We start from the raw sequence: 24312 nt of genomic DNA on the forward strand, positions 1-24312 counted from the left end.
AAATTAGAGAAAGACAAAAATCATATGACTTCACTCATATGAGGACTTTATGCGACAAAACAGTTGAAGATAAGGGAAGGGAAACAAAAATAATATAAAAACAGGGAGGGTGACAAAACAGAAGAGACTCATAAATATGGAGAACAAACTGAGGGTTCCTGGAGGGGTTGTGGGAGGGGGGATGGGCTAAATGGGTAAGAAGCGTTAAGGAATATACTCCTGAGATCATTGCTTCACTGTAAATGGATGTAATTTGGATGTAAATTTTAAAAAATAAAAATAAAGTTAAATTATAAAAAAATTAAAAATAAATAAATAAAATATATTCTTTCCAATATTCTTAATCATTATCACTACTACTTTAGACCAAGATACTACCGTTGTGACTCCTGCTCTATTGTAGGACCTTTCCAGTCTCCTGTCTCTGTGGTCTTGTCTTCTCTACAAGTGACTTTTTGCATTCACCCATTTAAATCACAGGAATCAAAGAATACTTCCTTTAGGCGTGGGAAAAGACGTGCTCTTAAAAACAAACACTACCTTTTATTCCATGAAAGATTCAGGTGTGGATGTCTTTGTAGATGCCCCATGATTAGTACAGTTATTTTGCAAATTTCCCCAAAAGAGCAAGCCATCAAAAAGCACAGGGAATAAGTGTCTGCGTTTTTATTCTTGGGGAAATAGACTTAGGTTTCAAATATTTTACATACAAATGACATTTTTATTATGATTTCTTTGCTGTGCAAAATTGAGAAACAAGCTTATGTTAATGGCTTCCTACTTAAAGGCCAAGAACACAGTCCACTGACTTCAGTGAATCTTTGTGCATTACCCTGATTGTGATAAACAAAAGGCAAGCCACCGCTTCTATGATTGTAATGTTCTTCCTATTTAATTTGGTTCTTCAAAAAACCTCAGGTAAATATATCTGTCTCCATTTTCAATGTCTGACCATGATAGTAAACAAATTAGAACTAGACTCATTTCTACTATTTATAAATAACAATTTTTATAAATAATTCATTATTTTAGCTTGTGGATGAGAAAAACCATTTGACTTAAAGGCTAAACACGAGGGGAAATTAAGGGTATGCATCCTAACTAGATATGTGTTTGTTAGTTAAGGTTCTATTTTGCTTCCTGATAGATGTGAAATCAATAACACTTAAAGCATAAGAGAGCTCAAAGACTAAACACTTCTGAGAAAAAAAAAAGATTTGTATGAGAGAACGGGGTTCTAAACATATTAAGAAGCAGAAGGGACAGTCGTTAATTTGGTTATGGTATGGAAATTAGGTAATAGAGATTCTGAAGGTGACCATTGGTAGCATTTTCATTTGGGTTTGTAGATTAGAGTCCTAAGAAGTCTTCCTCTCCTCCTCCTCCTCCTCCTCCTCCTCCTCCTCCTCCTCCTCCTCCTCCTCCTTCTCCTTCTCCTCCTTTCCTTCCCCTCCTCCTCCTCCTCCTTTCCTTCTCCTTCTCCTTTTCTTCTTTCTTCTTTCTTCTTCTCCTCCTCCTCCTTTTTTCTTTTAAGAAGTCTTTTTTTTTTTTCCAACGTTTTTTATTTATTTTTGGGACAGAGAGAGACAGAGCATGAACGGGGGAGGGGCAGAGAGAGAGGGAAACACAGAATCGGAAACAGGCTCCAGGCTCCGAGCCATCAGCCCAGAGCCTGACGCGGGGCTCGAACTCACGGACCGCGAGATCGTGACCTGGCTGAAGTCGGACGCTTAACCGACTGCGCCACCCAGGCGCCCCTTAAGAAGTCTTCTAATTAGTGCCCCTCTGGCAGTGCACATGCACAAGATAGATATTCCCATTTGTGTATTCTGGGGCCAATTGCTCATTCTGTTTCTCAGTTCTTATATTTATCGACTCATCTTCCTCAGATCTTGGACATTACTAAATTAATGGCTTCCCCTTTACTCCAATATTTAAGTCCTCTATGTACTCAGTTCAAACTGTGGGAGGTAGGGAATAATAGAAAAAGAAAGCATTAATATTGTGAAATTTCAATTGACTGCATGTCTAAAATGTAAAATGGAAAGCACTTGCAACTTGTGATGTGATTTGATAAAATTAATTTGTGATCACAATTTTCTAGCAATATGCCTATTAAGTGAGGAAGAATCATGTTACTGTTTCTTGGCAAACCAGCTAACTGGAAAGCAAATTTTTATCAAGGACTGCATAGTGCTTATGCTACCAGATGGGGTATTTTGACACCCTGCTCATAATGATACGTATTTAATATCTTAAAGGATACATACACTATTTATGGTTATTTTTTAATTCTTTATATAAATTATTTACTATATAGGCCTCACTAAAAATTCATAACTAGCTTCTTGGTGAGGATGGCATTTTTTATATACACTTTTGGGCTATTTCTGTTAAAATACAAGCTAGCTGTGCTGTAAATTATTTTTAAAAAAACATCTTGGATATTTCGGTTCCAAACTCCTCCAGTGTTGACTAGGAGGTCTCAGTTGTTTTTAGCAGTTCTTTCCAAAGAGGCAAATAATAATTCATGTTATTAGTGGTTACTATAGAATTTTTCTTGCCTTTCAGAATTGGAGAAAGTCCCCTAGGGCTAGAGTAGGGCATTCACATGTCATGGTGAGACTTTTCTGTTGTTGTTGTTGTTGTTGTTGTTGTTGTTGTTGTTGTTGTTGTTAAACCTGCAGTTAGGCAGCCAGTACATGGGGAAAGAAAGATAGTTTCAGTGGTTCCTAGAATTTAAGTGTTCTTCTTGAACTCTTCTCTTACAGAAAAATTAACATGGGAGTTTTCTTGATTTCCATCCAGCATAGTAGGTGAGGGGTGATGGCTGAGAAAAATTATTTGACTTGCATCATTTTGAGCGAAAAATTAGGAACCCCTGTGAACCTTTGAGAAAATAATGTATGCAGACACTTGAGCCTCTTCTTTATGCTGCACACCCCCAAATCTCTCACAATATCATCTTTTGTTCCTTTTATATAAACTAACTCTCTTCTCTCTGATTAATGTGAATATTTTTGCTATTTACCTGTTTGGTTCTGTTACCTATTTTACTTCTTTGGTTAAAAAAAATTTCTCTTTGCTATTATTCAAGTAAGTCACTTTATAGAGATGATATTGTCTCTTAATATAATCAATGGCTCTTGATATAGAATGCAAGAGAGTACATCAGAAATTACAGAGGCACTTAGTATATGTAGTCCCCCTTCCCTGTGTGTGCATATGTATGTGTGCGTGTGTGTGTGCGTGTGTGTGTATGTGTGTGTCTGTATTTTCCTGGGTATTAACCTGTTTCCCAGGCAATTCTTATACAAAGCACTATGTGAACCCCTCTAAATAATGTCACAATCCAAACCACCACATTTGACCCTTACGGAAAGATAAAGGATGTCTTCAGTTATCTATACTGGGTCAAGTATTCAGATAGTAAAGCTTCTTTACAGGAGTTGTGAAGAAACAAAATTTTTTATCCTTGTGTAGAAATATCTTTCTTTGGAATTTTATCTTTTACAGGTTATTCTTGTGGGTTTGGGATACTAAAATGAGAACACATCACTCCAGCTTGTGAGGATGTGCCAAAATGAGCTTAGGACTCAGAAGAAAAGAGGCAGGAAATAGTATTGAAGTGGGCTCTCATCTTGGGCAGGTCTTGGGTTAGAGTGGACAAGACCAGATAGGGTCCAGATGGCTTTCACGAGGTTCAGGGAGTGAAATCTGTCTAGTAATAAGATATTTCTTTGCTTGGAGGACATCATCTTTATTGAAAATACTCCTTGGGGAGGGTTCCCCCTGGGTGGCTCAGTCTGTTAAGTGTCTGACTTCGGCTCAGGTCATGATCTCACAGTTCGTGAGTTTGAGCCCCGTGTCAGACTATGTGCTGGCAGCTCAGAGCCTGGAGCCTGCTTTGGATTCTGTGTCTCCCTCTCTCTCTGCCCCTCCCCCACTCGTTTTCTCTCTTTGTCTCTCAAAAATAAATACATATTTTTTTAAAAGGAATAAAATACTCCTTGGAGAAATTGCTGGTGCAGCTAACTAACATCATAGAAGATCATGTGATACGGTAGGGTTAGGGTTCTGTTTCACGTCCTAGGAGACATGATTAACCAAGCATGCAACGGAGAGAAAACGTGTGTGTGGTGGGTAGCAGTAAGTTCGATGGTGCTTCTGAGTGTGTCACTATCCTGGGAGGCCCTTGACCTTTTTTACCTGACATGTCACATTAAAAAAATAAAACAAAATAAAAATAACAAGATCTAAACCTGTTATTTAAAAATCAAGGTTATCTGGGGCACCTGGCTGGCTCAGTCAGTTGAGCATCTGACTTTGACTCAGGTCATGATATCACGGTGGGGGAGTTCGAGCCCCACACCAGGCTCACTGCTGTCTGCACAGAACCCTCTTCAGATTCTCTGTCTCCCTCTCTCTCTGCCCCTCACCCGCACATGCTTTCTCTCAATAATAAACAACAACAACAAAAAATCAAATTTATCGGTATTAAAAAGCCTTTTTAAAGTGTTCCCCTTGATATGTGCTTCCGGACTATCACAATGGACTATTAGTTCTTTAATTTTGAAAATGTAGTTTTGTTTAGGTTCTGTTTGAATCTGTGTTAACTGTGAGAGCCCCAGTACTGTACATGCTCAATGCAGCTTCAGCTCCTGAAATGTAGCCTGCACCACAGAGAGAAAGGAAGCCTTGCAGACCCTTTGCAGGTGTGAGCAGACCCATGGATGGGTTTGTGAACCCTCACAGAGGGATGGTTTAACCCACATTCATCCTATTTAACTTGACCATTTAAAGGGCTGACCTTTTTTAAAATGTTAACAACTTGAACAGATTCCACATCTCTTTTATGACTGAACTGCTTTCTTTCTAACTTGTTATTTTTTATGTGTGGAAGGCTTTAGATCAGATACTGAGAAGCTCATCACGCTAAAGGGAGCTTAATTAACATCAATGGAAAATTCACAGAGAAAATAAAAGCAGCAAGCAATAGAAATCACATGGGCTAGATCTAGAAGCCCATAGGGAATAAGCCCAGGAGGCTTAATGCCTTCAGGACAGTCTATCAGATCAAGGGAGGGAGAATAAAAAGTCGAATCTAAGTTAAAAGAGAAATCCCTCACTGCTAACTCAAAATTCTGTATTCAGAATATCCTAAAGGACCAGATACCCAACAGAGCCAAATTCCTTTGCTTTTTTTCCTTTTTTATTTATGTTAAACTAGATTTTTGTGATGATGTGGCATGTTATAGAATAGGCATCACAGATACACCTAGGGGCTTGGATTGGGAGTGAAAAAGTTCCTTGGAGTATGATCCCTTTCATGGCCTTTATCACACAAGTATGAGTGTTCTTTTGGGTGAAGCCAGGAGAATCATCAAGCACTTAGCATATGTTGGGTCTACAGCAATTGTGGTTTCTTTGGGTCACTGTTTTCTTTTAAGTGTCTAATGGCCCCTATCTTCTTATTCTATTCTGCTTGATTTGAGCCTTTGGTGATGTGACATAGCACAGTGGACCGATGCTAATGAGAATAACTCAAAAGGCTGAATCTCACAAGATGTTTAACGTTTAAAAATTTTCCTGACATATCTGATTATGCTTGCCATTTCTTGATTATGTATTTTCCAAGGTCTAGGTTATAAAAGGAATCATACATTTTCCAAATGGCCATTTGGCTGTTAGGGGTTCTGATAGAAACTCCTACAGATTTTTGTGCATGTTAATATTGCTGTGGGGATGTCAAGAGCTTGTGGTCTCTTTGGTAACATAGCAACAGTTCCAGGCATGACTGTTGCTCAGCACACTCAGCAAAACGGCGTGTTCAGTGCTTTCCTATAGGCAGTAATGGCTGAGCCAGTCTAAGGCCTGCCCTTGACCAATTATGCTGTTAGAGGTGCTAATCACATGGAAGTTAACTTTGAACCCTGCTTCAAAGGATCCCTCTCTTTTTGCCTTAAGAATGAAGTTGTGTTTAAGGGTTTTTGTTATTATTTATGTCTATAGTGTGAAACACATCTTATGATATTAAGATAAAAGTTGTCCTCTTATTTTTCATTTAAGATGCTAGTTCCCAAAATGATTAAATATTTACTGAAAAAGGACAGCTGTCTGTCCATTAGTGGGATTGTCTGAACATTATCTTATAGTTATTGATTTAATTTGCTCTACTCCTCTTCCCTCAACAGTGATTTTTCTAAAACAAGGCAAAATAAACCCAAATCAAATCCAACTGAGGCAAGACAAAATAAATTCTTTAATTACAAGCAGCTAACATTTGGGCATCTCCACTATTTGTTTGCACAAACAAAACTAAGTATTTCACTAATGTCATCTGATTCTCATGAACTCTATGACTTATTATCCCCATTTTGCCGGTGCAGAAACTGAGGCTTCAAGTAATTAAAGATTTTATCAAAACCACAGAGAAAGTTAGAGGTGGGATGTGAGCCCAGGTCTATCAGACTTCAAAATTTGTCCTACAAGCCACTTTCTCTCCTTTGAGGGCTGTGATTTGTCATTGTATAGCCAGTGCCCACACAGTGTCAGTGCCTGGCATATTAGGCATACAGTAAATATGTTTGGATTGATTTGATCCAGCTTGACAAGTATTTTCAGTTAGTCTGTTTGTACAATTGTGGAAGGTAAGAGATTGCTCTCTGTTTCTCCAGGTACTTTATTTGTTTTTATTAAGATTAAAAAATTTTTAATTCCAATACAGTTGACATATAGTGTGAAATTAGTTTCAGGTGTACAATACAGTGATTCAACAATTCTGTACATTACTCAGTGCTCATCATGATAAGTGTACTTTTTAATGCCCATCATCTCTAGGTACTTTAAATTATATTTGGAATTCTTTGGGGGAAGTCAGAACTCTAGGAACCTAATTTAATACTCGTGAACCCTTTAGATTTGGAATAGACAGCAGTCTTTCTTGGCGACTTAGTTTGTACAGCCCACATGACAAGTTGGCAAATGGGAGAAGTGAGGGACATTTTGCTGAAGGATTTGAATGAGGTGAGTAAGCAGGGAAAGGAAATGGATAAATTTGTTGTTGCCTCAGAGGTTAATGGAAAATATCCGTGCTTTGCTGAGCATAACTCACTGCATAAAAGATGTAGCAAAGTTGCTTAACAAGGTCACTCAGCTCTGGGGGGATTTTTGATCTATGTTCAGTCAAATCCTTTCACCTGCAGTGGCCGGTCAAACCTTGCAAATGGAGTCAACCAAATTAGTCACCCGAAATTCAAGCGCCTGGATTGCACTTTCTTAGGATTTAATTCCCTGTCACTGTCACCACCTGGGAGTGACACCTCCTAATTGAGTGCATTCAGTAATGCCCAGAGGCTTCTCAGCCATAAGCCCCAGAGGACACCTATTTATCTTATTTAGATTCAGGCTATTTGCTGACGAAGGCATTTGTGTCAGTGGAAGGAGCTGGCTTTGGAAAATAAGGAGAATTCCAACAGCGTAGGGGTCAGTTATCATTGCATCACTTTCTAGATAAACGAAAAATAATTTTTTTTTAAACATTGAAAGCATAAGGATAGGGTTAAGAATTAAGACCACCATTTTTGGTCTCAGCTGCCATTACAACTCATAGTGCCCTGGCCCAATTCTGAGCCACTCAGTATGTTACTATCCAGAGCCCACAGTAATGAGAAGACATGTCAAAACCACCCATTCATGGTGATGCTGGATTACTTGAGGTCAGTCTCCTGGAAATACTTGAACCATACTATTTAAATATTATTATAAAAAGCTATGATGACATGCTTTACCTGATTCTGTTTCCGACTATATTACAACACATTGGTTACTTACAATGATGCTCTAGCAAAAGACTTGTTTTCATAGAATTAGATCTGTTGACTTCTTGTGGAGAGACAAAGTTCTTGAACAATTGTGATAACCATCTTGGTTGAAGAATTGGGTTTAATTATATGCTTCTCACCTGAACTATGGAGGCTACTTTGTCCTTCCCAACTCTTGTTACTCCCCATACCAATTACTGCTAGTCATTACTGAGATATGAATCATAACTTTGTCCATGGCACTTTTTCTCTACATGCAATTTTATGTCTCCCTATTGCCTATAGAATAAAGTCTAAAAATCTTAACCCGACACAACCTTCCAATTAGTTGTCCCACATATTTAACTCTTCTGCATTGAAATCCAGTTCTTTTCTTTTTACACAACATATATTTTTCTTCCTTATTTTTGTCCATGCTTTTATTGTCTTCTGAAATTTTCATCTGCCCTGTCTTGTGGACATTCTTTCCATCTGAAAGGGTATCTTTTCCTTGAAGTTTTCTGTTGCTCTCAAAAAGGTCTACAGTAAAACCTTGGTTTGCGAGCATAATTCATTCTGGAAACATGTTTGTAATCCAAAGCATTTGTATATTAAAGCAAATTTCCCCATAAGAAATAATGGAAGTTCAGATGGTTCATTCCACAATCCAAAAATGGTCATATAAAAATGATTACAATACTGTAATATAACACAAAATAATAAAGAAAATACAAAATATAAAGAAAAATGAACAAATTAACCTGCACTTAATTTGAAAATCTTTGTGGCTGCTGTGAAGGAGACAAGAGAGAGAAGGATTATTGTGTAGGATCACTTTAACTATCACTCATGGGATCACTGCTGTCTATTGGCTCAATGGAAGCTTTTCTGCATGGGGGCCATTGTATACGCTTGCACGATGTTGACTACAGTACAGTATTAATAAACTCTTGTCATATACTGTATTTAATGTAATTGGCAATAAAGCAGCAAAGGAAAGGGTCTGTATCTGCTGGCAGCCTGACCTAGAATGAAGCAAAGCATTCCTAAGCTTACTCTTGGATGGAAAAGCAAAGTACTGCCCATAGGTGCTTTGAACTGACAAAAAATATGCTAGTGCCAGTTGTGGATACCTTCCAAAGTTCTGAAAAGTCACTGATTTCTGTCAAACACCATAGCCTGAGACTGAGCATCTGAGCATGGGAGACCATCACCCACAATCCCAGAGACAGAGAGAGAAAAAGAGAGAGAGAGAGAGAAGAGCCATTGGCTCAGTTGTGATCATGTGACATTTGGCATCACGTACTACTTGCATTGTAAGACATGGCTTGTTTTTCAAATTAAAATTTATTAGAGGGGCGCCTGGTTAAGCGTCCGACTTCAGCTCAGCTCTGATCTCACCATTCGTGGGTTTGAGCCCTGCATGGGGCCCTGTGCTGACAGCTCAGAGTCTGGAGCCTGCTTCGGATTCTGTCTCCCTCCCTGACCCTCTCCTGCTCACACTCTGTGTGTGTCTCTGTCTCTCAATAATAAACATCAAAAAATAATTGAAAATTTATTGGAAATATTTACTAGTCTTGCAGACACCTGCAGAACAAATTACTCACAATCCAAGGTTTTACTGTATTTTCTTTCCTTTAAACCTTCCTGGTACTTAGAATCTCCCATGGTAATTATCCTTACTCTTTATTTTTATTCTGTCTCATGATTTTTGCAAATTTATATCCTCTAATCAGGTTGTAAGTAACATGTGGTTAGGGATTATGTCTTATCTTTGTTTTATATACTGTAGGATTTTAGTTAATTTTTTTTTATTTGAACTAAGCTCTTGCTAATAAGGCTGATTCAATTTCTTCTAAGCTTCCACTTGTTTCTTTTCCATCAAAAGAATAGTATCATTGGTGATAATGTGGCACTTGTAAGTTCTTTTAACAGTATTTGAAATTCTAATGTCTGTTGGATGTGATCCATTTCTAGTGTTGAAAGGAAGTGGGTTAAAGGTTGTGGGAAGAGGTTACATTTTTGCCTGAATTTTCCCCTACTTTGAATCCTGTCATCACAGGAATTAGCCTTCTGTGGCATTTAATTACTTAACAACACTCCAAACTACTTGGCATTCCACAAAATTAGTTAAACACTGTGTTTTGTTAAAGATGATAAGTAAAGCTAATTTTCCTGTAATTTTCCATACATTTACTCTGGCAGGAACTAGAAGATGGGAGATTGTACCCAGTAGCCTTTTTACATTTAATTTGTTGTGGTGGTGGTGGTGGTTTGTTTTAATTCTTAACTTCTCCTCTGGCATTTCAAGTACTCCAGAGACTAGAGTACTGATGGGTTTGAATTACAGTGGTTTGAATCTATACTGAGACTTCACTTAAGAATTGTAGCATTTCAAACTGAATTGAAACAAAAATTAATCTTGTAGGCTATCATGCTTCATTAGGGATGCCCAGGACAAGAATTCACTAAATGTTCACTGGTCTATTCAGTTATATCTAGTTCTCTCAGGTTCACATGCCTGAAGTTTAGAAACCAACTCAGAACTACAATGAGGTTGCAGGCAGAAACATAAAGGGGAATTAACCATAAATTAACACTATTGTTCAAAATATTTTTCTGGCAGTTTAAAAACCATAATTTAAGCTTTTCATGTAAGCTCTTAAATATCTAATATGTCTGTATAATTATGCCTAATCATTAACTTCCTTACTGTCTCTATAATGGTACCTTATTTCACTTTTGTCATTCAGGGTATTTTAGGGCAATCTAGAACAATTTAACTCCAAGACAAAAACAAAAACAAAAACAAAAAACCTGCCAGTTTTAGGCATAGACTAGATACCATTTTTTAGGCCCAAGCAAACTTTTTGAACTGCAACATGACAATAAGTCTATTTAGATGTGTTGTAGTTCCCATTAAGAAAAAGGTGTTTATATCTATTCCTGCTGGTGTTAGAATTTTTATATTTGCCAGCCTAGTGCAGCTTTGAGATGTCATAATGGGCTTTTTATAAGCATGATACATTTAACTTTCAGTTTCTAGTATTACTTTACTCTTTATTGGAATATAGCAGCAAAATTAATGACCTTGAAAATAAACATGCACTAATTTTAGAATAATATGCTTTAAACTGCTCTAGAAATGTTTTTAAGACTCCCTGAAGAGACACTGTCTAGTGACCAAACTGAGCTAGTACAATAGTCATCCCAGCATGATGCCAGCTACTTTTCAGTTGACATCAGTTAGTCCTCAGCCATGCAATGCTATGGTGTGCAGAAGTTTTGGGATTATGCTCAGTGGCATTGTTTCATGATTGTTAACAACAGAAGGTGGCTCCTCCTGGATGAAGAAGCAACAGAGAATATTCTGAAGCCTATGTTTGAAAAAGGCAACAGATCACTAACCCTGGCGATGTATTGTATCTTAGGGAAATCTTAGCAGACAGCTATGTGACAAGACCACAGGATTCACAAGACTGTCAAGTCTGGAACATTTCTGAATATGTTGACTTCTTATGCGGTGAAAGAGAGAATGGTCCAACTGATAATTATAGGTGAATTCTGGCTGCTGTTCCAGTGCACATTTTCATAAATTATAAATAAACTTTTTAAATTGAGGTCTAATTGACATACAACAATTATGTTAGTTTCAAGTGTACAGCATAGTAATTTGATATTGTGTAGGCTGTGAAATAATTGCCACATAAGCCTAGTCTAGCTAACATCTGTCACTACACATAGTCCCAATTTTTTTTTCTTGTGATGAAGACTTAAGACCTACTCTCTTCACAACTTCTAGATATGTAATACAGTATTAACTATAGTCACCACACTGTATCTTACATGCCCTTGACTTCTTATTTTATAACTGAAACTTTGTTCCTTTTGACCTCCTTTGCCCCCTTTTGCCCACTCCTTGCCTCTGGCAACCACCAATCTGTTCTCTGTATCTGTGAGCTTGTTTTTACTTGTTTGTTTTGTTTTGTTTTGTTTTGGTCTTTGGGGTTTTTTTAGATTCCAAATAAGTGAGATTATATGGGATTTGTCTTTCTGGGTCTGACTTATTTAACTTAGCATAAAGTCTTCCAGTTTCATGTTGTCACAAATGGCAGGATTTCCTTTTTTCTCATGCCTGAATAACATTCTGTGTGTGTGTGTGTGTGTGTGTGTGTGTGTGTGTGTGTGTCTGCCCCTTGAATAATATTCTGTGTGTGTCCATGCTGCTATAAATGGCAAGATTTCATTCTCTTTTTATGGCTGAGTAATATTTCATTGTGTATTTTCTCTATCCATTCATCCATGGATGGGCACTTTGGTTGTTTCCATATCTTGGCTGTTATAAATTATGTTGCAATAAATAGCATTGTTTGGTACATATATAATATACATATGGGGTACAATATAATAATATATATTATATATGTATTGGGTACATTGGTATATTACAATAATAATATATTATGCATTGTTATGTATTATTATTATTATTATTATAGAGGTGGTCATATATTTTTTCAAATTCATGTTTTGTTTCCTTTGGAAAACAAAAACCCAGAAATGGAATTGCTGGATTATATGGTCGTTCTACTTTTAATTTTTTTGAGGAACCTCCATAATATTTTTCCACACTGGTCACATTGATTTACATTCCCACCAGCAGTGCACAAGTGTTCCCTTTTCTCCACATCCTCTCTCACTAACACGTGCTATTTCTTGTCTTTTTGATAACAGCTATTCTAACAGGTGTGAGGCAATATCTCATTTTGGGTTTGATTTGCATTTCCCTGGTGATTAGTGATGTTGAACTGCTTTCATGTATCTGTTGGATAAATAAATATTTTTGAATATTTCTTTAAAATCATGTATTTATCTCAATTTTATAAAATGGTAAAAATACATAATTGACAATGTTGCAATGTATTGGAAACTATTTTGATTTTTATTTTCTTAGGAGAAAACTAATATCTCTTTAAACATTTCAACAGTTAACTTGATTATTTTGTGTGTGTGACCCAAATCAACATGTTAGTGGAGTAAGCTGTTTTGGAGATGAGCGAGCACAGTGGAAGGGCAGGTGAACAGTGTTAACTTTGTTAATTTTTATTCACAGGCATTTCATACAGACCACCCTGGGTCAGTTCTATGTTTACAAATTTGTGCCTATCCGTATTTTCATCAGAGTGCTGACAAGAAGCAAATGACATTCTCTACGGAGTAATTCAGGAAAGTTTAATGAAGGGACTTTTTTTTTTTTTTTAATGTTTATGTATTTTGGAGAGACAGAGACAGAGACAGAGTGTGCATGGGGGAGGGGCAAAGAGAGACGGAGACAGAATCCGAAGCAGGCTCCAGGCTCTGAGCTGTCAGCCCAGAGCCCGACTTGGGGCTCACAATCACCGACCACGAGATCATGACGTAAAGTTGGCCGCTTAACCGACTGACCCACCCAGGCGCCCCATGAAGGGATTGTTTTAAAGTTGTGGATAACTTAAAATAGCCAGTAAGGAATGCTGAAGCATTCTGTTAATAGTAATTATAGGAAACTATTACCATCTTTGGCCTGATGGAGCAATGAAGGGAATTTTCAACGGGAACCATGAGAGCAGTGGCTGCAGGAGAGGGACACCCAATGAAAGAAATATGCAGCTACTGTCAACCATGTTGGTACAGAGGGATCTGGGGGGAATAAATACATCTGTTTCCAATAGCCTTCCAATACCCTGCTGTTGTCCTCCACTAGCCAAACCCAACCAGAAGCCAGAGGCAGGGCAATTGGTTGATATGATCCTTAGGGGTCAGCCCCTTGGGTCACAGAACAGGGTGTCAATAGGTAGAGTGTAGATCTGGAAGAGCAAGTGGAAATGCCAGCACACTTACTATATTGTCAAATCTTTTAAATAATGACAGTGAACGTGTTCATTCACATGAGTTGGTGGAAAATCTTGCTGGAAAAATACCTCAAAACCTTATCACACAATGACTGAACTTATGAGAATGTTCTTCAAAATAGCATTTATAAAATTGTAAGTAATCTAAAGGCCTTAAAGCAAGAAATTGACTAAGACATTTCTTTTTTTTTAAGTTTTTACTTAAATTCTGATTAGTTTACAGTGTAATATTAGTTTCAGGTGTACAATATGGTGATTCAACACTTCCTTCCAACACCTGGTGCTCATCACAAGTAGTAAGCTGTTGTTTATTGATACAGAGAAGTAAAATTAAGTCGCATAAAATGATGTAGAAGTGGGGCGCGGGTGGCTCAGTCTGCTAAGCATCCGACCCTTGATTTCTGCTTAGATCATGATCTCATGGTCATGGGATCAAGCCTTGTGTTGGGCTCCACACTGAGCATGGAGCCTGCTTGGAATTCTCTCTTTCTGCCCCTCCCTGCTCGCATGCACTCTCCCCACCTCTCTCAAAATAAATAAATAAATTTTTAAAAAATGATGTAGAAGTTTATCTTATGACATGAAACTCCATCTCATAACTTTTTGTAAAATAGACTTGTGATATGACCTTATTTTTGTATATAAAGAAACATAATATGCATGAATATGGAGCAAAAAGATCAGAAGGATATTTATCAAAAAATGGCAGTGTTTCTGGTAGATTATGGATGATCTATTAAATTAAACATATTGGTTTGTCCATAATTTCAATGTTTTTTATGGTTAATATGTACAGTAATTTGGTTATTCAAATAAAATTTTCAATTAAGTCAAATAAAAACTATTTTATTTAAAGTGGAGCATGTGAAGCACTTGCATAAGGAACAAGTCAATTTGCTTCAGTTACAAAGAACAAGGTCCATAAGGTGCCTGTTGGAATTGCAGAAATCAAAAAATCAAAAACTGATTCAGGAGACAAGCAGAGATAAAAAAAAGTCAGTTATCATTATTTTTTTTTAATGTTTATTTATTTTTGAGAGAGACAGACAGAGCACGAGTGGGGAAAGGGAGAGGCAGGGAGAGAGACACACACACAAAATCTGAAGTAGGCTCCAAGCTCTGAGCTGTTAGCACAGAGCCTGACGCAGGGCTCGAACTCATAAACCATGAAATCAGACCTGAGCTGAAGTTGGACGTTTAACTGACTCAGCAACCCAGGTGCCCCTAATGTTATCATTATTGATGGAACTTTTGAACCGGGGCTTAGGCATACAGAAGTAATAGGTTGCCAAGTTCTATTCTCAGCCTAAGACAGCTGTATCTGTTACAGATGGCGCCACACCCTACCAGCCATGTCCCCCAGGGCCTTGAGCCTGTGAGGTGTGGACAAGTAAACAATGTGCTCCCTGCAGAAAGGCCAGTCACACAAGTAACAAGATGTTAAACTGTTCAGGTCCAGTTGGGTTTTTTGTTTGTTTGTTTGTTTGTTTTTTGTTACTCGGGTCCAATTCTTTCCTAAACTTAGTAGTCTGAAAAGTCAATTCTTCTCTCAGAATTGAGAAAATAATAAAACACCTACATGGAAAGAAACCTGCCTAATACATCATTCTAACATTAAAAAAAAAAAAATCAGTGTGTGAATGCTCATAGCTATTGTTATAATTTCTTTGAGATAGAGTTAACAGGAATTATATTTAAACCAATTCAACAGACATATCACCTACTATTAGCTCGGTACATTGACAGCTGTTAGGGATGTAAATATGAATAAGATATAGTCCTTGGAAAAGTAACAGAAGTAACAGATTCTGCAGAAGAGAATCGCACCACACAAAACTAATCAGCATCTCTGTCCATATGTCCAACTGTCTATTTCACCTGTTTATACTTCAGGCACTCAAAGCCAACATGTCCACAGTAAAATTCATTATTCCTTCCCTGTGAAATTGTAACGATTCTTGACTCCGCTTTTTTTTTTTTTTGGTGAAGGGCAGCGTGACCTAGCGGTCCGTGCTGAAACCTGGAAGTCTTCTCCAGCTCCTCTTCTCCTTAATTCCCCACATCCAACTGATTATCAAGTCAACTCACATCTATCCCTTATTATCATTTAATTTCATAACCCTTTCTTCTTTTAAATGGTCTTTGATCTATTCTCTTTCATCTGGATTATGTCCAATGCTGCCCACAAATCCATATCCTAAAATGCTGCTTCATGTTGGCACTAGAGTGACTTGTATTATATGCATAATTAATTATAGTTCTTTCCTTACATTAAAAGACTTGAATGACTCCCAGGTTAGACTACAGCCCTAATAACTTAGCTTGTGGGCAAGGCTTTCTATGATATTCTCTCTAGTTTTTGAACCTCATTTCTCGGCATGTTTTTTGTTGTTTATTTTTGTTTTGGTGTTCCCAGCATAATGAAATATATGTGGTTTCCTAGTGTGGCATTGTGTTACTTGTCTTGTCTTTGAACCTGTTGCAATTACTGCTCTCCTACTCTGACACACTCCAGTTTGTTCTAAAAACTCTACCAAAGCAGCAGTCTGGTGGGTTGAATTGCCATCCACCAAAAGATATAGCTAAGACCTAACTCCTGGTATCTATGAATGTGACCTTATTTGGAAAAAGGGACTTTGCAGATGTAATTAAGGTAAAGATATTAAGATGAGGTCATCCTGAATTAGGATTGGCCCTAACCCCGTGTTCTTATAAGAGATAAAAGGAGAGACGACACAGAAACACATAGAAGGCCATGTGGAGAAGGAGGCAGACATTGGCATCATGCTTCCACAAGCCCAGGAAAAAAACAGCTGGAGTCACCAAATCTGGACAGGAAAGGAGGGATTATCCCCTAGAGCATGGCCTTGCCAAGACATTGATTTTGGACTTGGAGCCTCCGGCACTGTGAGAAAATAGAGTTCTGTTGTTTGAATCTATCTGCTTTGAGCTAATTTGTTATAGTAGGCCCTAGGAAATGGATGCAACCAATTCCTTGGTAAACCTCTCTTTGGGAAGCAGTATCAAATTATGGTTACACGTGTGGATTTTGGTTTCAAGAAGACCTGCATAGCAAGCTTATCTTATCAAAGAATAATTGTGGTTTGGGGCTAGATTTCTAATTTCACTGAGTTTTTCATCTATAAAAGGAGTAATTATGTTTATCCTACAGGTTTGTAATAAAGAATTAAATGAGACAATCATGGGAAATACCTGCATGATGTAAGAGCTTAATAAATACAAACTTGTATTATTATTCTTCAAAAAGCCCTACTCCTAATCAAAATTAAGTGCCCCCTTTTTCCGTGTTCCCATAAGCACCTTTAACCAACTCCCATTATGGTGTTCATTAATCTGTATGTAATCCCTTTATTTTTATATAAGATATGTTTGCAGATATTTTCCCCAAGCTGCCTATTACACTCATTAAAGGCAAAACTATGTTTTATTCCTTCTCATCTGCCCAGTGTATCATACAAAGCCAAGCATATGGCAGGCAGGAACAATCGAATTGAGGGACTGTGGTACCATGATGCTTTCCAGGATGGGGCCTGGCACAGCACTATGAAAGGGTAATTAATGGTGCCAAGTGGAAGTTATTCTGTGATGCTCTATAGGACTCACAGATCTATAGGACTTATGGGAAAACTCTGACAATTTATACAGAGACAACAATTGACCCATATAAACGCATTGATTATTGAACTACCTTATTTTCAATTTAAAATCACAGAATCTTAAACTAATAGAGGCCTATAAAGTTCATTACCTTGCTCAATAATTCCTTGCTGTAAGCCTATGTTGAGATTCCTCCCTCCCCTCTCCAACCAAGTTAGTCATTTCCTTTTCTGTTTTATACATTTCTGCTGTTGCAATTTCAGAAGTGAAAAGCTTGTACTTATTTACTTACTTGTCTAGGCTGTACACTGTTTGAGGACAAGTTCCAAGTATTATTCATGTCCATATCCTTAGTGCCTAGCAAGGTGCTTAAGTGTGTGATAGGCAATAATGAATATTTCTTTTTTTATTTTTTATTTTCATATTTAATTTATTTATTTTAATTTACATTTAAGCTAGTTAGTATATAGTGCAACAATGATTTCAGGAATAGATTCCTTAATTCCCCTACCCATTTAGCCCATCCACCTTCCACAACCCCTCCAGTAACCCTCTGTTTGTTCTCCATATTTAAGAGTCCCTTATGTTTTTGTCGCCTCCCTGTTTTTAAATTGTTTTTGCTTCCCTTCCCTTATGTTCACCTGTTTTGTATCGTAAAGTACTCATATGAGTGAAGTCATATATTTGTATATCTCTGACTGACTAATTTCTCTTAGCATATTACCCTCTAGTTCCATCCACATAGTTGTGAATGGCAAGATTTCATTCTTTTTGATTGCCAAGTAATACTCCATTGTATCTATATATACCACCTCTTTAACCATTCATCCATTGATGGACATTTTGGCTCTTTCCATATTTTGGCTATTGTTGATAGTGCTGCTGTAAACATTGGGGTGCATGTGCCCCTTCGAAACAGCACACCTGTATCCCTTGGATAAATACCTAGTAGTGTAATTGCTGGGTCATAGGGTAGTTCTATTTTTAATTTTTTGAGGAAACTTCATATTGTTTTCCAGAGTGGCTGCACCAGTTTGCATTCCCACCAGCAGTGCAAAAGAGTTGATCTTTCTCCACAACCTCGCCAACATCTATTGTTGCCTGAGTTGTTCATATGAGCCATTCTGACAGGTGTGAGGTGATATCTCATTGTGGTTTTGATTCATATTTCCCTGATGATGAGTGAAGTTGAGCATCTTTTCAAGTGTTGGTTGACCACCTGGTTGTCTTCTTTGGAGAAGTGTCTATTCATGTCTTTTGCCCATTTCTTCACTGGATTATTTGTTTTTTGGGTGTTGAGTTTGATAAGTTCTTTATAGATTTTGGATACTAACCCTTTATCGGATATGTCATTTGCAAATATCTTCTCCCATTCTGTCAGTTACCTTTTAGTTTTGTTGATTGTTTCCTTCGCTGTGCAGAAGGTTTTTATTTTGAGGAGGTCCCAATAGTTCATTTTTGCTTTTGTTTCCCTTGCCTCTGGTGATGTGTTGAGTAAGAAGTTGCTGCAGCCAAGATCAAAGAGGTTTTTGTCTGCTTTCTCCTCGAGGGTTTTGATGGCTTCCTGTCTTACATTGAGGTCTTTCATCCATTTTGAGTTTATTTTTGTGTATCGTGTAAGAAAGTGGTCCAGGTTCATTTTTCTGCATGTCACTGTCCAGTTTTCTCAGCACCACTTGCTGAAGAGACTGTCTTTATTCCACTGGATATTCTCTCCTGCTTTGTCAAAGATTAGTTGGCCATACGTTTGTGGGTCCATTTCTGGGTTCTCTACCATGGTCCATTGATCTGTGTCTGTTTTTGTGCCAGTACCATATTGTCTTGATGATTACAGCTTTGTAACACATCTTGAAGTCCAGGACTGTGATGCCTCCAGGATCAGTTTTCTTTTTCAAGATTACTTTGGCTCTTCGGAGTCTTTTTTGGTTCCCTACAAATTTTAGAATTGTTTATTCTAGCTCTGTGAAGAATGCTGATGTTATTTTGATATGTATTGCATTAAATATGTAGATTGCTTTGAGTAGTATTGACATTTTAAAAATTTTTATTCTTCCTATCCAGGAGCATGGAATCTTTTTCCGTTTTTTTGTGTCTTCTTCAATTTCTTTCATAAGCTTTCGATAGTTTTGAGTGTATAGATTTTTTCACCTATTTGGTTAGATTTATTCCTAGGTATTTTATGGCTTTTGTGAAACTGTAAATGGGATTGATTCCTTGATTTCTCTTTCTGTTGCTTCATTGTTGGTGTATAGGAATGCAACCAATTTCTGTGCATTGATTTTATATCCTGGGACTTTGCTGAATTCATGGATCAGTTCTGGCAGTTTTTTGGTGGAATATTTAGGGTTTTCCATATAGAGTATCATGTCATCTGCAAAGAGTGAAAGTTTGACCTCCTCCTGGCCAATTTGGATGCCTTTTATTTCTTTGTGTTGTCTGATTGCAGAGGCTAAGACTTCCAATAGTATGTTGAAGAACAGTGGTGAGCGTGGACATCCCTGTCTTGTTCCTGACCTTAGGGGGAAAGCTCTCAGTTTTTCCTCATTGAGGATGACATTAGTGTTGGGTCATTCATATATGGCCTTTATGATCTCGAGGTATGATCCTTCTATCCCTACTTTTTAAAGAGTTTTTCTCAAGAAAGGATGCTGTATTTTGTCAAATGCTTTCTCTGCATCTATTGAGATGATCATGTGGTTCTGGTCCTTTCTTTTATTGTCGTGATGAATCACATTGATTGTTTTGTGGATATTGAACCAGCCCTGCATCCCAGGTATAAATCCCAATTGGTCGTGGTGAATAATTTTTTTAATGTATTGTTGGATCTGGTTGGCTATTATCTTGTTGAGGATTTTTGCATCCATGCTCATCAGGGAAATTGGTCTATAGTTCTCCTTTTTAGTGGGGTCTCTGTCTGGTTTTGGAATCAAGGTAATGTTGGCATCATAGAAAGAGTTTGGAAGTTTTCCTTCCATTTCTATTTTTTGGAATAGCTTCAAGAGAATAAGTGTTCACTCTTCCTTAAATGTTTGGTAGAATTCCCCTGGAAAGTCATCTGGCTGTGGACTATTGTTTGTTTGTTTTTTTTTTTTTTTTGGAAATTTTTGATGACTAATTCGATGTCTTTACTGGTTATAGGTCGGTTTTAATTTTCTATTTCTTCCTGTTTCAGTTTTGGTAGTATATATGTTTCTAGGAATTTGTCCATTTCTTCCAGATTTGCCATTTTATTGGTGTATAATTGCTCATAATATTTTCTTATTATTGTGTTTATTTCTGCTCTATTAGTTGTGATCTCTCCTCTTTCATTCTTGATTTTATTTATTTGGGTCTTTTCCTTTTTCTTTTTGATTCAACTGGCTAGTGGTTTATCAATTTTTTTCATTCTTTTAAAGAACTAGCTTCTGATTCCATTGATCTGTTTTGTTTTTGTTTGTTTGTTTGTTTTGTTTTTTGGTTTTGATAGCATTGATATCTGCCCTAATCTTTATTATTTCCTGTTTTCTGTTGGTTTTGGATTGTATTTGCTGTTCTTTTTCCAGCTCTTAAGGTGGAAGTTTAGGTTGTGTATCTGAGACCTTTCTTCCTTCTTTAGGAAGGCCTGGATTGCTATCTACTTCCCTCTATGACCACCTTTGCTGTGTCCCAGAGGTTTTGGGGCTGTGGCATTATCATTTCATTGGCTTCCATGTACTTTTTAATTTCTTTAACTTCTTGGTTAGCCCATTCATTCTTTAGTAGGATGTTTTTTAGTCTATAAGTGTTTGCTATCTTTCCAATTTTTTTTTCCTGTGGTTGATTTAGAGTTTCATAGCACTGTGGTCTGAAAATATGCACAGTATGATCTCGATCTTTTTGTATTTGTTGAGGGCTGATTTGTGTCCCAGTATGTGATCTATTCAGGAGAACATTCCATGTGCACTGGAGAAGAGTGTATATTCTGCTGCTTTAGGAGGAAAAGTTCTGAATATACCTGTTAAGTCCATCTGGTTCAGTGTGTCATTCAAAGCCATTGTTTCCTTGTTGATTTTCTGATTTGATGATCTTTCCATTGCTGTAAGTGGGTGTTGAAGTCCCCTACTATTATGGTATTATTATCAATGAATTTCTTTATGTTTGTGATTAATTGATTGATACATTTGTGTGCCCTCACATTTGGTGCATAAATGTTTACAATTGTTAGGTCTTGGTGGATAGACCCCTTAATTATGCTATAGTGCCCTTCTTCATCTCTTGTTACAGTCTTTATTTTAAAATATAGATTGTTTGATATAAGTATGGCTATTCCGGCTTTCTTTTGTCAACCATTAACATGATAGATGTTTCTTCATCCCCTTACTTTCAATCTGAAGGTGTCTTTAGGTCTAAAGTCTGTCTCTTGTAAATAGCATACAGATGGATCTTTTTTTCTTATCCATTCTGTTACCCTATGTCTTTTGATTGGAGCTTTGAGTCCATTGATGTTTAGAGTGAGTACTGAAAGATATGAATTTATTGCCATTATGTTGCTTGTAGAGTTGAAGTTTCTGGTGGTGTTCTCTGGTCCTTTCTAGTCTTGCTCTTGGTCTTTTTTTTTTTCCATCCTTTCTCCCCTCAGTGAGTCCCTCTTAAAATTTCTGGCAGGGCTGGTTTAGTGGTCATGAACTCCTTTAATTTTTGTTTGTGAAACTTTTTATCTCTCCTTCTATTTTGAATGACAGCCTTTCTGGATAAAGAATTCTTGGCTGCATATTTTTTCTAATTCAGCACACTGAATATATCCTGCCTCTCCTTTCTGGCCTGCCAAGTTTCTGTGGATAGGTCTGCTGCAAACGTGATCTGTCTTTCCTTATAGATTTGGGACTCTTTTTCCTTGCTACTTTCATGATTTCTTTCCTTGCCTGAGTATTTTGTGAATTTGAGTATGATATGCCTTGTTGATGGCTGGGTTTTGCTGAATCTTATGAGAGTCCTCTGTGCTTCCTGGATTTTGATGTCTGTGTCTTTCCTCAGGTTAGGAAAGTTTTCTGCTATGATTTGCTCACATAACCCTTCTACCCCTATTTCTCTCTCTTCCTCTTCTGGGCCCCCTATGATTCTGATGTTGTTCCTTTTTAATGAGTCACTGATTTCTCTAAATCTTAAATCGTGCTTTTTTGCCTTAGTCTCCCTCATTTTTTTTCTGCTTCATTATTCTCCATATGTTTTTCCTGTGTATCACTCATTCACTGTTCTACCTCATCCATCTTTGCCATCATGGCATGCATTTGAGATTGCAGTTCAGTGATAGCATTTTTTATTTCATCCTGACTAGTTTTTACTTCTTTTATATCTGTAGATAGGGATTCTAATCTATTTTCAACCTGAGATAGTGATTATTATTATTGTGATTCTAAATTCTTGTTCAGACATCTTGTTTGTGTTAAGTCCTTGGCTGTAGTTTCTTCCAGCTCTTTCTTTTGTGGTGAATTCCTTCGTTTCATCATTTTAAAGGGACAAAAGGATTGATAAGGTAAAAAAAAAATTAAAATTATGAAATTAAAAACAACACAGAAACACACAAAAAAATCAAATAAATTATGTTAGATCCTAGATGTGTTTTGGTCTGGTTGTTGAAAGGAGATTGGCAGATTAGAGAAAAAAAGCAGGAGGGGGAAGGAAAACATTTGAAAATTTGAGAAAATGAATACAATGAAGTAGAATAAAATGAAATGAGGGAAGTAAAATAGAATTTGAAAAATAACAAAAATTTTAAAATATGGTAGAAAAAAATAAAGAAAAATATTTTTCAGAAAAATTGAAAATAAAAATATTTTTTTCTTTCTGTATTCAATAAAAAGAAATGAAAAAGATAAAAAAAAGAAAATGTTACAGATGGAACTGTGAAAGACTGAAGTGTGATTTAAATTACATCGGTTTCTCCTAGGAGTCAAACTGTGAAGCACCTTATAGTCCATAAACTAAGCAGATGGAGAGACTTGTGGTGTTCCTGAAGAGCGAGGTTGGCCCAGTTGGGTGGAGCTTAGTGTAATGGCTCCGTTCTCCACTAGATGGTGCTGCTTAGCTTACTGGGGTGGATTTTTGTGGTGTTTGTAGGTGTGTATGGGCATGCGTGGGAGGGGTGAAAATGGTGTCACCCAGCTCCCAGTATCTACTATCGGAACTCTGTGCTCTCCCTGACCATCAAGTGCACACCTGTCCTCTGTCTCCAGCTTCCAGCCACTCCCTGCTTTTGCGCTTGACTAAGCTGTCAGGTTACCAGGCGGCATTTCTCTCCTGAGTCTTAACTCAAACGCGGCTGTGTTTCCCGACCCCTGGCTTCTGAGGGTTGTGGCTTTGACCCACTCAGATCCTCTGGTGGAGAGTCTCACTGAGCAATGGCCAGGTGCTGGCTGCACCCAGGAACATTCACAGGACTGTGCTGCTGCTGATGCCCAGAGACTGCAGCCAGGTGCCAGCCCGCCCCAGAAAAAGTTCATGCGATCGTGTAGCAGCAGCTTTTCAGGGATTATGGAAAATCACAACACACATGTGACACCAGGCCTCACCCTTAACGACCTTGTTCCAGCACCAGCAAATGTGGCCGTTCTCTGGGGTCTGCTGGACCCAGGTTGCCTCACAGCCTCTACCAAATGTCCTTCCAGTAGTGGAACCGCTTCTCCCCGTGTGGCCCGAGAACCTCCTGGGCCCCACTCTGCTCCTGGGAATTCGCCCTTCCCACCAGAGCACCGCCAGGTATCAAGCTGCAGAATTTCAGATTCTGTGTATCCCCTATTTATAGAGTCTTAATGGAATTTAAACCCTCTCCTTTCTCCTTTCTCCCTTTTTAGTTCAGTCCCTGAGGCTGTTTCCACTTTCTCTCCAGCTGCTTTGGGGGCGGGGTGCTTTTCCCGTATTCTCCCTCCACCATTTCCATCCTCTCTCCACACGCAAAAACAGTTCCCTGCCCTCCACAGCTTCTCTCTCCCCCACTTCACCTCTCCATGCTCCATACCTGCTGAGTTCTGTGGTTCGGGTTGTGC

The sequence above is a fragment of the Neofelis nebulosa genome, chromosome 3, assembly GCF_028018385.1.
Source record: "Neofelis nebulosa isolate mNeoNeb1 chromosome 3, mNeoNeb1.pri, whole genome shotgun sequence".
Classification (NCBI taxonomy): Eukaryota; Metazoa; Chordata; class Mammalia; order Carnivora; family Felidae; genus Neofelis; species Neofelis nebulosa.